The sequence below is a fragment of the Mytilus californianus genome, unplaced genomic scaffold, assembly GCF_021869535.1.
Source record: "Mytilus californianus isolate M0D057914Y unplaced genomic scaffold, xbMytCali1.0.p SCAF_1, whole genome shotgun sequence".
NCBI lineage: Eukaryota > Metazoa > Mollusca > Bivalvia > Mytilida > Mytilidae > Mytilus > Mytilus californianus.
In genome coordinates this window covers 107,230,254-107,245,188 of record NW_026262581.1, presented here as the reverse complement: position 1 = coordinate 107,245,188, position 14,935 = coordinate 107,230,254, and positions in this window count along the sequence as shown.

Below are 14,935 nucleotides of genomic sequence, written 5' to 3'. Positions count from 1 at the left end.
ATACTGACAGCAACAAGTTTCTTTTGAAAGAATGAGTATATTCAGAGGTGATATAACAAAGTAATCAAGAGAAAAAAAGTAAGAAAAATTCGTTTCTGGCAATAAGTGAAAAATTAAGTAGTGTGTCTGTTTTAGGCAAGTCATGCATTGCAAATCATTCAGTGGATTGGTCAATCGCCGAAAAAAAGCTTTATTTGTAAACAAACACTAATACATGCATTGACGGGGGCATAAGTATGCTAATAATACATGTCCGTATAAGGAAATGTGTCCGATCTGTTCAGGTTCATCATAACCTTTTGGTTAATATGGCCGTATTTACACCACAAATTTTACTCTGAGTACAGACATACCTCTGCACCTGGAAAAGTTTTAGGGCATGGCAGGAACTAGATAATTAAATTTTAAATGCATTTTATGTTTCAGAAAATTATAAACTTTTCTGGATTTTGCTGTTCATTTTTTTTTCATTCATGTAGAAGGTGCCAAAATAAACTAAGTTGGGAAAGAGGTTTGAGAAGCTCCCCTCGTATATAATAAATGTTGTGAGTAGTATTGATTTAAATGGACAATAGACATCTGCGAAGATTACTCTACATCAACTGGTACGAATAAATGTTTTCTTAATTTTTTAAGGAGCCACAGAACGTTTGTGCAATAAAAAACATTACGTTTTTTTTCGATAACTTGGTGATATCACCTCTGAATATACTCATTCTGTCAAAAGAAACTTTTTGTTGTGAGTATATAAATATATTCAAAACAAATTCCTATAAACTTTCATGCCAAAACTTCTATTTTATGAACGGACATGTGTAAAGATAGTAATTATGTATATCCCCATTGAGAGGCCCCTGACATGCTGTAATTGCGTGAAGTCTTTGTTGTAGACAGCCAGTGATACACACGATAACATTTAATAACTATGTGTCCATGTCCACGCTGTTATGAAATTCATTCTATAAGCACAACAATGTTAAATCTGCAGAAGCAAATTTTTGTTCTTCCCTCGCCGGGATTCGAACTCATGCTATTGGGATATCGATACAACACCGCCTGCACTGTGTTCAGCGCTCTAGACCACACGGCCACCTAGACTGAACTAACAATTCAGTTTTCGGTGGCTTAGTGTTATATTTCCTCGTCAGTAGAATCTAGAGGTGTAACACAGTACATGATATATTAGGCATAAAGATGGAATTGATTGCAGATTAGCTAAATATCTATCGTAAAGGATCGTAAGATACAGTCACAGATATGCTGATATTTAGAGTAATTATGAACATAATATGTGTTTTCAGCCGTGTATCACCTTCACTGGTGATCCAATGGATGGATCTGTCGTAGAGTTGTCACTTGTTTAGACGTGTATATATATATAATATATATATATATATATATGGTAGTCAGCAGGGTTTAAGAACATTTGTTGTTCGACCTGTTAGTCAAATGCGTTTTGTTAAAATATACTTTTTCACCTCTTTTGGTCTTTTGGAAAATGTTGTTTGTGCTGTATTTAGACCCCTCTAACAAGAAATTTGTTTTGCATGTACACGTATAAACATTGCGGTTTTTATCCAACGCAATCATAGGTTTGAACGTTGTTTTTAATTTAGACTTGTTTATATTTTTTCGTTTGGGCTTGTATTATATTTGCCTTCGGGTTTATATGATCCGTTCATCCTATTTTGACTCCTCAAAATTCAAGAGTCTATCCTAAATTGAGGTAAATTATGTGGCCTTCCAATAACCGTTTCGATTCCTAACATCACTGAAGAGACATTAATTGTCGAAATCCGGATATGGTGTACAAAAATCTTTGCACCTTTGTTTGCGGTATACCATATTTTCCGCAAGTTTGTTGTTTTCTGTTTGGTATTAAATTTATAGTTAAGATCCTATTATTACACCTTGTGATCCGTTTATTTGGCAATCGCCAATGGCAGTCAGCAGGGTTTAAGAACATTTGTTGTTCGACCTGTTAGTCAAATGCGTTTTGTTAAAATATACTTTTTCACCTCTTTTGGTCTTTTGGAAAATGTTGTTTGTGCTGTATTTAGACCCCTCTAACAAGAAATTTGTTTTGCATGCACACGTATAAACATTGCGGTTTTTATCCAACGCAATCATAGGTTTGAACGTTGTTTTCAATTTAGACTTGTTTATATTTTTTCGCTTTGGCTTGTATTATATTTGCCTTCGGGTTTATATGATCCGTTCATCCTATTTTGACTCCTCAAAATTCAGGAGTCTATCATAAATTGAGGTAAATTATGTGGCCTTCCAATAACCGTTTCGATTCCTAACATCACTGAAGAGACATTAATTGTCGAAATCCGGATATGGTGTACAAAAATCTTTGCACCTTTGTTTGCGGTATACCATCTTTGCCGCAAGTTTGTTGTTTTCTGTTTGGTATTAAATTTATAGTTAAGATCCTATTATTACACCTTGTGATCCGTTTATTTGGCAATCGCCAATGGCAGTCAGCAGGGTTTAAGAACATTTGTTGTTCGACCTGTTAGTCAAATGCGTTTTGTTAAAATATACTTTTTCACCTCTTTTGGTCTTTTGGAAAATGTTGTTTGTGCTGTATTTAAACCCCTCTAACACGAAATTTGTTTTGCATGCACACGTATAAACATTGCGGTTTTTATCAAACGCAATCATAGGTTTGAACGTTGTTTTCAATTTAGACTTGTTTATATTTTTTCGCTTGGGCTTGTATTATATTTGCCTTCGGGTTTATATGATCCGTTCATCCTATTTTGACTCCTCAAAATTCAAGAGTCTATTCTTAATTGAGGTAAATTATGTGGCCTTCCAATAACCGTTTCGATTCCTAACATCACTGAAGAGACATTAATTGTCGAAATCCGGATATGGTGTACAAAAATCTTTGCACCTTTGTTTGCGGTATACCATCTTTGCCGCAAGTTTGTTGTTTTCTGTTTGGTATTAAATTTATAGTTAAGATCCTATTATTTCACCTTGTGATCCGTTTATTTGGCAATCGCCAATGGCAGTCAGCAGGGTTTAAGAACATTTGTTGTTCGACCTGTTAGTCAAATGCGTTTTGTTAAAATATACTTTTTCACCTCTTTTGGTCTTTTGGAAAATGTTGTTTGTGCTGTATTTAGACCCCTCTAACAAGAAATTTGTTTTGCATGCACACGTATAAACATTGCGGTTTTTATCCAACGCAATCATAGGTTTGAACGTTGTTTTCAATTTAGACTTGTTTATATTTTTTCGTTTGGGCTTGTATTATATTTGCCTTCGGGTTTATATGATCCGTTCATCCTATTTTGACTCCTCAAAATTCAAGAGTCTATCCTAAATTGAGGTAAATTATGTGGCCTTCCAATAACCGTTTCGATTCCTAACATCACTGAAGAGACATTAATTGTCGAAATCCGGATATGGTGTACACAAATCTTTGCACCTTTGTTTGCGGTATACCATCTTTGCCGCAAGTTTGTTGTTTTCTGTTTGGTATTAAATTTATAGTTAAGATTCTATTATTACACCTTGTGATCCGTTTATTTGGCAATCGCCAATGGCAGTCAGCAGGGTTTAAGAACATTTGTTGTTCGACCTGTTAGTCAAATGCGTTTTGTTAAAATATACTTTTTCACCTCTTTTGGTCTTTTGGAAAATGTCGTTTGTGCTGTATTTAGACCCCTCTAACAAGAAATTTGTTTTGCATGCACACGTATAAACATTGCGGTTTTTATCCAACGCAATCATATGTTTGAACGTTGTTTTCAATTTAGACTTGTTTATATTTTTTTCGTTTGGGCTTGTATTATATTTGCCTTCGGGTTTATATGATCCGTTCATCCTATTTTGACTCCTCAAAATTCAAGAGTCTATCCTAAATTGAGGTAAATTATGTGGCCTTCCAATAACCGTTTCGATTCCTAACATCACTGAAGAGACATTAATTGTCGAAATCCGGATATGGTGTACAAAAATCTTTGCACCTTTGTTTGCGGTATACCATCTTTGCCGCAAGTTTGTTGTTTTCTGTTTGGTATTAAATTTATAGTTAAGATCCTATTATTACACCTTGTGATCCGTTTATTTGGCAATCGCCAATGGCAGTCAGCAGGGTTTAAGAACATTTGTTGTTCGACCTGTTAGTCAAATGCGTTTTGTTAAAATATACTTTTTCACCTCTTTTGGTCTTTTGGAAATGTTGTTTGTGCTGTATTTAGACCACTCTAACAAGAAATTTGTTTTGCATGCACACGTATAAACATTGCGGTTTTTATCCAACGCAATCATAGGTTTGAACGTTGTTTTCAATTTAGACTTGTTTATATATATATATATATATATATATATATATATATATATAAAACGTCTGAATAATAGTCAACGATTTTTCCCACGAGGGCGCTGGATCGTTTCGAGTAACGATACACGTACACAATAAATAAATTATATAAACGCCTAAAAAGTGTACACAACAACACCAATAACAAAAAAAGGAACTATAAATGTAATTATTTATAAATATTTCGGATAACAGATATCCTTCATCAGTAAATATGATTGTGATGTTGAATGAATCATATATCAGTCTACTTAGATTAAACTATACCAATCTTGAAATTTATACAATAAAAATGTCAAACCGAACATCAGGTAAGACGCTTCGAAATTCTAAATATGTGTTAAACACCACATAGGTTATATGACTAATTACAACAGAGAATTCAAATATATGCTTTAAATAAAAATGATAATGTGCGATATGAACTAGCACAATTCTAAAGCTTTAACGGTGACGACAGTTATGATGTTACAAGAACGATTGCGTCAATAAGAATTCCAAATAAACAGCACTGAACGATCTAAATTTGTAAATATTTCAAATTTGACAACGGTAGAGTAGTTGCAACAGAGTCTGCGTATTTAAACATCGCAAACAAACGGCCGTTAAAATATAATAATAAATTTTGACTAAGGTTAACTAGTTGAACGTGGCTTGGTACTTTTACATCCCTCAAAAAATTAAGCAATTTAAATTGGTATACAGATTTATTTTAGAGATGAGTAAGGTAAAGAAATAGAAACAGAGACTATAATAAAAAGTAATATAACCCAAATGTGAAGCACTGCATGGAGTCGAACTACATCTTTTCATTTATCCCATTTGGTGCCAAAGTTGTTAATTTTCTTATCCAAAATCTTTCCCGAGTGAGTCTATCCTCCCTAGACCAAGCAGAGTTGTGGTCAATGATTGTAATGGTCAGTCGATTGAGATCTGCCTTAGTGTGGCCAGGGGATCTTAAATGTCGACTGAGAGGGAGGTCTGGCTTGCATAGGTAGTCGCTACGATGACCGTTCATTCGTTTGTGAAACGGCTGTTCTGACTCGCCAACATACTGTTTACCACATTTACACTGTAGGAGATACACAACATTTGTAGTCTTGCAATTAACATTGCAAAATATGGTGTATTCTGTACCAGTGGAGTGACTGTTAAAAGTCTGGGTAACCAGTATTTGTTTGCAAGTCAGACATCGTTTGTTTCCGCAACCCTTGCAAGAGCCCACAGACGAAGAGCCTGCTTGAGAGGATAAATCAGCTCTCACCAGCAAGTCTTTAAGGCTTTTGGGCCTACGGAAAGCCAGTACAGGTGGCTCGGGAAAGATCTTGGAAATTTTGGATGGTAAGTCAACACAAAAGGTGTTGACTTACCATCCAAAATTTGACAACTTATCTCACCTAATCCGCGAAAATTGGAAAGACTTGCTGGTGAGAGCTGATTTATCCTCTCAAGCAGGCTCTTCGTCTGTGGGCTCTTGCAAGGGTTGCGGAAACAAACGATGTCTGACTTGCAAACAAATACTGGTTACCCAGACTTTTAACAGTCACTCCACTGGTACAGAATACACCATATTTTGCAATGTTAATTGCAAGACTACAAATGTTGTGTATCTCCTACAGTGTAAATGTGGTAAACAGTATGTTGGCGAGTCAGAACAGCCGTTTCACAAACGAATGAACGGTCATCGTAGCGACTACCTATGCAAGCCAGACCTCCCTCTCAGTCGACATTTAAGATCCCCTGGCCACACTAAGGCAGATCTCAATCGACTGACCATTACAATCATTGACCACAACTCTGCTTGGTCTAGGGAGGATAGACTCACTCGGGAAAGATTTTGGATAAGAAAATTAACAACTTTGGCACCAAATGGGATAAATGAAAAGATGTAGTTCGACTCCATGCAGTGCTTCACATTTGGGTTATATTACTTTTTATTATAGTCTCTGTTTCTATTTCTTTACCTTACTCATCTCTAAAATAAATCTGTATACCAATTTAAATTGCTTAATTTTTTGAGGGATGTAAAAGTACCAAGCCACGTTCAACTAGTTAACCTTAGTCAAAATTTATTATTATATTTTAACGGCCGTTTGTTTGCGATGTTTAAATACGCAGACTCTGTTGCAACTACTCTACCGTTGTCAAATTTGAAATATTTACAAATTTAGATCGTTCAGTGCTGTTTATTTGGAATTCTTATTGACGCAATCGTTCTTGTAACATCATAACTGTCGTCACCGTTAAAGCTTTAGAATTGTGCTAGTTCATATCGCACATTATCATTTTTATTTAAAGCATATATTTGAATTCTCTGTTGTAATTAGTCATATAACCTATGTGGTGTTTAACACATATTTAGAATTTCGAAGCGTCTTACCTGATGTTCGGTTTGACATTTTTATTGTATAAATTTCAAGATTGGTATAGTTTAATCTAAGTAGACTGATATATGATTCATTCAACATCACAATCATATTTACTGATGAAGGATATCTGTTATCCGAAATATTTATAAATAATTACATTTATAGTTCCTTTTTTTGTTATTGGTGTTGTTGTGTACACTTTTTAGGCGTTTATATATATATATATATATATATATATACAGAAGAGTTCATGGATTCCAAAACCAAGCAAATCTGCAACACTGGAAGAAGTTATCGACAAAATCAAATCGGACGTTGTCCATCTAGCTAACAACAAGTACTCGTCGTTTTATAACACCTCTTCTGACGAGAAAAAAAGCCATACAATCGCTGAGAAACCGAGATGATATTGTGATAAAACCATCAGACAAGGGAAGTGCCGTAGTGATAATGGACAAAGCAAACTACATCGCGGAAGCAGAGCGTCAGCTCTCTGATGAGAGATTTTATAAGAAGCTTGACCATGACCCTACTTCCGAGTTTTGTTCCAAAATTATTACTGCGTTACAAACCATGCACAATGACGGTCACATAGATGAGGAAACAATCGGATATTTAAAACCAGAGAACGCAAAGCCTGGTCGATTGTATCTTCTTCCCAAAATACACAAGGTTAACAACCCTGGTAAACCCATTGTATCCGCAAACGTCTACCCGACTGAGAAAATCTCAGAATTCGTAGACTTTCATTTAAGACCTCCTACTTATAACATCACCTGCTGATATGACCCCTTCCTATAGGCACAATAGAACGTGTCTCTATTGACCCATTCTTTACTTATAACTTCACCTGCTGATATGACCCCTTCCTATAGGCACAATAGATAGTGTCTCTATTGACCCTTTCTTTACTTATAACATCACCTGCTGATATGACCCCTTCCTATAGGCACAATAGAAAGTGTCTCTATTGACCCTTTCTTTGCTTATAACATCACCTGCTGATATGACCCCTTCCTATAGTCATCATAGAAAGTGTCTCTATTGGCCCTTTCTTTACTTATAACATCACCTGCTGATATGACCCCTTCCTATAGGCACAATAGATAGTGTCTCTATTGACCCTTTCTTTACTTATAACATCACCTGATGGTATGACCCCTTCCTATAGGCACAATAGAACGTGTCTCTATTGACCCTTTCTTTGCTTATAACATCACCTGCTGATATGACCCCTTCCTATAGGCACAATAGAAAGTGTCTCAATTGACCCTTTATTTACTAATAACATCACCTGCTGATATGACCCCTTCCTATAGTCATCATAGAAAGTGTCTCTATTGGCCCTTTCTTTACTTATAACATCACCTGCTGATATGACCCCTTCCTATAGGCACAATAGATAGTGTCTCTATTGACCCTTTCTTTACTTATAACATCACCTGATGGTATGACCCATTCCTATAGGCACAATAGAAAGTGTCTCTATTGACCCTTTATTTACTTATAACATCACCTGCTGATATGACCCCTTCCTATAGGCATCAAAAAAAGTGTCTCTATTGACCCTTTCTTTACTAATAACATCACCTGCTGATATGACCCCTTCCTATAGGCACAATAGAACGTGTCTCTATTGACCCATTCTTTACTTATAACATCACCTGCTGGTATGACCCCTTCCTATAGGCACAATAGAACGTGTCTCTATTGACCCTTTCTTTGCTTATAACATCACCTGCTGATATGACCCCTTCCTATAGGCACAATAGAAAGTGTCTCTATTGACCCTTTATTTACTTATAACATCACCTGCTGATATGACTCCTACCTATAGGCACAATAGAAAGTGTCTCTATTGGCCCTTTCTTTACTTATAACATCACCTGCTGATATGACCCGTTCCTATAGGCACAATAGGAAATGTCTCTATTGACCCTTTCTTTACTTATAACATCACCTGCTGATATGACCCCTTCCTATAGGCACCATAGAAAGTGTCTCTATTGACCCTTTCTTCACTTATAACATCACCTGCTAATATGACCCCTTCCTAAAGGCCCCATAGAAAGTGTCTATATTGACCCTTTCTTTACTTATAACATCACCTGCTGATATGACCCCTTCCTATAGGCATCAAAGAAAGTGTCCCTTCTTACCCTTTCTTTACTTATAACATCACCTTCTCTTATGACCCCTTCCTATAGGCACAAAAGAACGTGTCTCTTTTGACCCTTACTTTACTTATAACATCACCTGCTGATATGACCCTTCCTATAGGCACAATAGAAAGTGTCTCTATTGACCCTTTCTTTACTTATAACATCACCTGCTGATATGACCCCTTCCTATAGGCACAATAGAAAGTGTCTCTATAGACCCTTTCTTTATTTATAACATCACCTGCTGATATGACCCCTTCCTATAGGCACAATAGAACGTGTCTCTATTGACCCTTTAATTATAACATCACCTGCTGATATGACCCCTTCCCATAGGCACAATAGAAGGTGTCTCTTTTGACCCTTTCTTTACTTATAACATCACCTGCTGATATGACCCCTTCCTATCGGCACAATAGAAAGTGTCTCTATTGACCCATTCAAGACACCACAGATTACCTTCGTAAAATGGAATCCATGAACCCTCTTCCTCCGGAAACTATCCTTGTCACTTTAGATGTCACCTCATTGTATACCAACTTACCTCATGATGACGGAATACAATCGTGTAAGGAAATATGGGACTCGCACAACACTTTAGAACCATATACCGAATGTTTAGTCCAGCTGCTTACTCGGGTTCTGAAATGCAACAATTTCACCTTTAATGGTGAACATTATCAGAATGGGGACGAAAATGGCACCGACTTACGCCAATATTTTCATGGGCAAATTAGAGAAGCAAATCATTTCAACATCTTTATCCAAATCTGTCTTGGTTCCGTTTCATCGATGATGTTGACATGAAATGGATTGAATCCCAACAAAAACTTGATGACTGTATCAGACATGCAAACAAGGCCCATCAGTCAATTAAATTTACATATGAAATTTCCGACTCTAAAATAGCTTTCTTAGACACAACTTCATCTATAAAGGACGGTGTCATATCAACAGACCTCTACTGTAAACCTACAGATAAACATCGGTACCTTTCTCCCCAAAGCTGTCACCCCAAGCACTGTACAAAAAGTATCCCGTACAGTCAAGCTCTCAGAGTAAAGCGCATTTGCTCCTCTGAGGAGGCTGTCACTAAACGGTTACAGGAACTTCGCGGATTTTTGACCAAACGAGGTTATAAGAAATGGGACATAGATAAGGTGTTTGTGCGTGCTAACAATAACAGCCGCAATGACATATTACAGTACAAACAGAAGAGGCGCACCGAAATAGTTCCGTTTGTTTTAACATACAATCCCACCTTTACTAACCTTTCACGTTTGATCCGTGCCAAATGGCAGACTATTGGACTAATTATCCAAGATCTTTCCCAAACCTCCTGTCTAAGCTTTTCGGAGACCAGCAAGTCTGAAAGACTTATTTGTGAGCGCTGATGTCTCCTCTAATAAAAGCTGTTCAACTGCAGGATGGTGTAAGTCGTGTGGTAACAGACGATGTCTGACTTGCCAACAAATACTGAATACTCAAACATTTACTTGCCACTCCACTGGGTCTGTGTACACTATATTTTGCAATGTAACTTGCAAAACCCAGAATGTTGTATACCTTCAGTGTCGATGCGGCATGCAGTATGTTGGCGAGACAGAACAGCCATTCAACAAACGCATGAATGGTCATCGAAGTGACTACACATGCAAGCCCAACCTCCCCGTAAGTCGTCATTTGAGATCACCTGGGCACGCCCAGGCTGATCTCAAAAACCTTACCATCACTATAATAGACCACAGCGAGGGATGGTCAAGGGCCGACAGACTTGCTCGGGAAAGGTTTTGGATAAAAAAAAGTTTAGGACAGTTTCCCCAGAGGGCATAAATGAAAAAACATAGAATGAGTCACTCCTTTTCCCTACCATCACTCATTTCCCTACCATCTGATCCCGAAATCCCGAACCTAATTTGCCCAAATCCTTAATTCCCAATCTTAAAACATTGAAATCCCGGATCCCCACAAAAAAATAATCCCGAAATGATCAACATGGCCTCTAACCTCAAATAACAGGTCAATCCCTGGTCAATCATACTTTTTCCATGGGATTACATGTTTTGAATATCTATTGCTATAAAACTGTAAGTTAGTAAGGCATGGCACCCTCTTGGAGAAACTGGATGACCTTTGTAGCATGTGTGTAATGAAAGAATTTTGTAACCGTAACCGTAAGCCGTAACCGACAGTTTGAAAATGTATTTTATAAATTCACCCAGTTTTTGTTTTGTGCTATGCGGATTCTGATTTTTGATTGTTTGGTTTTGTTGTCGTTTTACGACGTCTTTCAGCAGTAAAACTGAAATCCTTGTCAATTCAGAACGGAGTCTAACACGGTCCGCTTTTAAAAAGGCGATCATATTCTAACTTACAACCCCAGTGATGACAGGCTAGTACAGTCAGGTTTTTTTTTTTGGAAGAATTTAAGGAAAAATTGGTCATCCCGACAAGCAAAAATCCCGGAGTTAAATTGTAGGCGTCCTGATTTCCCGAATTAAAAAATGGCCGATCCCGACGTCCCGAAAAAGGTCCTGCCGCCCCCGCTAGAATTGCACTAGCGTCTTTGTGTTCGGTTTCAACTGTTTTATTGTATAAATTTCAAGATTTTTTATAGTTCAATCAGAATAGATTGATATGATTCATTTTACATCATAATCATACTGATGAAGGATATCGTTATCCGAAATATTTAACATTTGTTCATTTTATTATTTTTTGGTGATGTTGTATCCTTTAAGACTTGTTATATATTATATTTTGTAGTGTACTGTACCATAATTATATGATCCATCGCCCCGTAAAATTTATCGTTGGCTATTATTTAGTCATGTTATATATATATTTTTTGAATTTAGACTTGTTTATATATATATATATATATTTGCCTTCGGGTTTATATGATCCGTTCATCCTATTTTGACTATTTCAAAATTCAAGAGTCTATCCTAAATTGAGGTAAATTATATGGCCTTCCAAATACCGTTTCGATTCCTAACATCTCTGAAGAGACAATTGTCGAAATCCGGATATGGTGTACAAATTTTTGCACCTCATGTTTGCGGTATACCATCTTTTCCACAAGTTTATTGTTTTCTGTTTGGTAATAATTTAATAATAAGATCTGTTTTGTTACATCTTGTGATCCGTTTATTTGGCAATCGCCAATGGCAGTCAGCAGGGTTTAAGAACATCAGTTGTTCGACCTGCTAGTCAAATGCGTTTTGTTAAAAATATACTTTTTCACTCATTTGGTCTTTTGGAAAATGTTGTTTGTGCTGTATTTAGACCCCTCTATCAAGAAATTTGTTTTGCATGCACACGTATAAAAATTGCGGTTTTTATCCAACGCAATCATAGGTTTGAACGTTGTTTTCAATTTAGACTTGTTTATATTTTTTCGTTTTGGCTTGTATTATATTTTCCTTCGGGTTTATATGATCCGTTCATCCTATTTCTAATATTTCGACTCTTCAAAATTCAAGAGTCTATCCTAAATTGAGGTAAATTATATGGCCTTCCAAATACCGTTTCGATCCTTAACACCACTGAAGAGACATTAATTGTCGAAATCCGGATATGGTGTACTAATTTTTGCACCTTTTGTTTGCGGTATACCATCTTTTCCGCAAGTTTATTGTTTTCTGTTTGGTATTAAATTAATAATTTTAAAAGATCCATTTTGTAACATCTTGTGATCCGTTTATTTGGCAATCGCCAATGGCAGTCAACAGGGTTTAAGAACATCTGTTGTTCGACCTGTTAGTCAAGTGCGTTTTTGTTAAAATATACTTTTTCACTTTTTTGGTCTTTTGGAAAATGTTGTTTGTGCTGTATTTAGACCCCTCTATCAAGAAATTTGTTTTGCATGCACACGTATAAAAATTGCGGTTTTTATCCAACGCAATCATAGGTTTGAACGTTGTTTTCAATTTAGATTTGTTTATATTTTTTCGTTTGGGCTTGTATTATATTTTCCTTCGGGTTTATATGATCCGTTCATCCTATTTCTAACATTTCGACTCTTCAAAATTCAAGAGTCTATCCTAAATTGAGGTAAATTATATGGCCTTCCAAATACCGTTTTGATCCCTAACATCACTGAAGAGACATTTATTGTCGAAATCCGGATATGGTGTACTAATTTTTGCACCTTTTGTTTTGCGGATTTCGACAACTAATGTCAAAACGGTATCAAAATAGGATGAACGGATCATATAAACCCGAAGGCAAATATAATACAAGCCCAAACGAAAAAATATAAACAAGTCTAAATTGAAAACAACGTTCAAACCTATGATTGCGTTGGATAAAAACCGCAATTTTTATACGTGTGCATGCAAAACAAATTTCTTATAAGAGGTGTCTTAATACAGCACAAACAACATTTTCCAAAAGACCAAAAAAGTGAAAAAGTATATTTTAACAAAACGCATTTGACTAACAGGTCGAACAACAAATGTTCTTAAACCCTGCTGACTGCCATTGGCGATTGCCAAATAAACGGATCACCGATGTAATAAATGGATCTTAATTATAAATTTAATACTAAACAGAAAACAATAAACTTGCGGAAAAGATGATATACCGCAAACAAAAGGTGCAAAGGTTTTGTACACCATATCCGGATTTCGACAATTTATGTCTCTTCAGTGATGTTAGGAATCGAAACGGTATTTGGAAAGCCATACAATTTACCTCAATTTAGGATAGACTCTTGAATTTTGAGGAGTCAAAATAGGATGAACGGATCATATAAACCCGAAGGCAAATATAATACAAGCCCAAACGAAAAAATATAAACAAGTCTAAATTGAAAACAACGTTCAGACCTATGATTGCGTTGGATAAAAACCGCAATTTTTATACGTGTGCATGCAAAACAAATTTCTTGTAAGAGGTGTCTAAATACAGCACAAACAACATTTTCCAAAAGACCAAAAAAGTGAAAAAGTATATTTTAACAAAACGCATTTGACTAACAGGTCGAACAACAAATGTTCTTAAACCCTGCTGACTGCCATTGGCGATTGCCAAATAAACGGATCACCGATGTAATAAATGGATCTTAATTATAAATTTAATACTAAACAGAAAACAATAAACTTGCGGAAAAGATGATATACCGCAAACAAAAGGTGCAAAGGTTTTTGTACACCATATCCGGATTTCGACAATTTATGTCTCTTCAGTGATGTTAGGAATCGAAACGGTATAAAAATTGCGGTTTTTATCCAACGCAATCATAGGATTGGACGTTGTTTTCAATTTAGACTTGTTTATATTTTTCCGTTTGGGCTTGTATTATATTTTCCTTCGGGTTTAAATGATCCGTTCATCCTATTTCGACTCTTTAAAATTCAAGAGTCTATCCTAAATTGAGGTAAATTATATGGCCTTTCAAATACCGTTTCGATCCCTAACATCACTGAAGAGACATTAGTTGTCGAAATCCGGATATGGTGTATAAAATTTTTTGCACCTCATGTTTGTGGTAAACAATCTTTTCCACAAGTTTATTGTTTTCTGTTTGGTATTAAATTAATATTAAGATCCATTTTGTACTGGTGATCAATTTATTTGGCAATCGCCAATGGCAGTCAGCAGGGTTTAAGAAAATCCGTTGTTCGACCTGTTAGTCAAATGCGTTTTGTTAAAATATACTTTTTCACTATTTTGGTCTTTTGGAAAATGTTGTTTGTGCTGTATTTAGACCCCTCTACCAAGAAATTTGTTTTACATGCACACGTATAAAAATTGCGGTTTTTATCCAACGCAATCATAGGATTGGACGTTGTTTTCAATTTAGACTTGTATATTATATATATATTTATATATACAAGTCTGAATTGAAAACAACGTTCAAACCTATGATTGCGTTGGATAAAAACCGCAATTTTTATACGTGTGCATGCAAAACAAATTTCTTGTAAGAGGTGTCTAAATACAGCACAAACAACATTTTCCAAAAGACCAAAAAAGTGAAAAGGTATATTTTAACAAAACGCATTTGACTAACAGGTCGAACAACAAATGTTCTTAAACCCTGCTGACTGCCATTG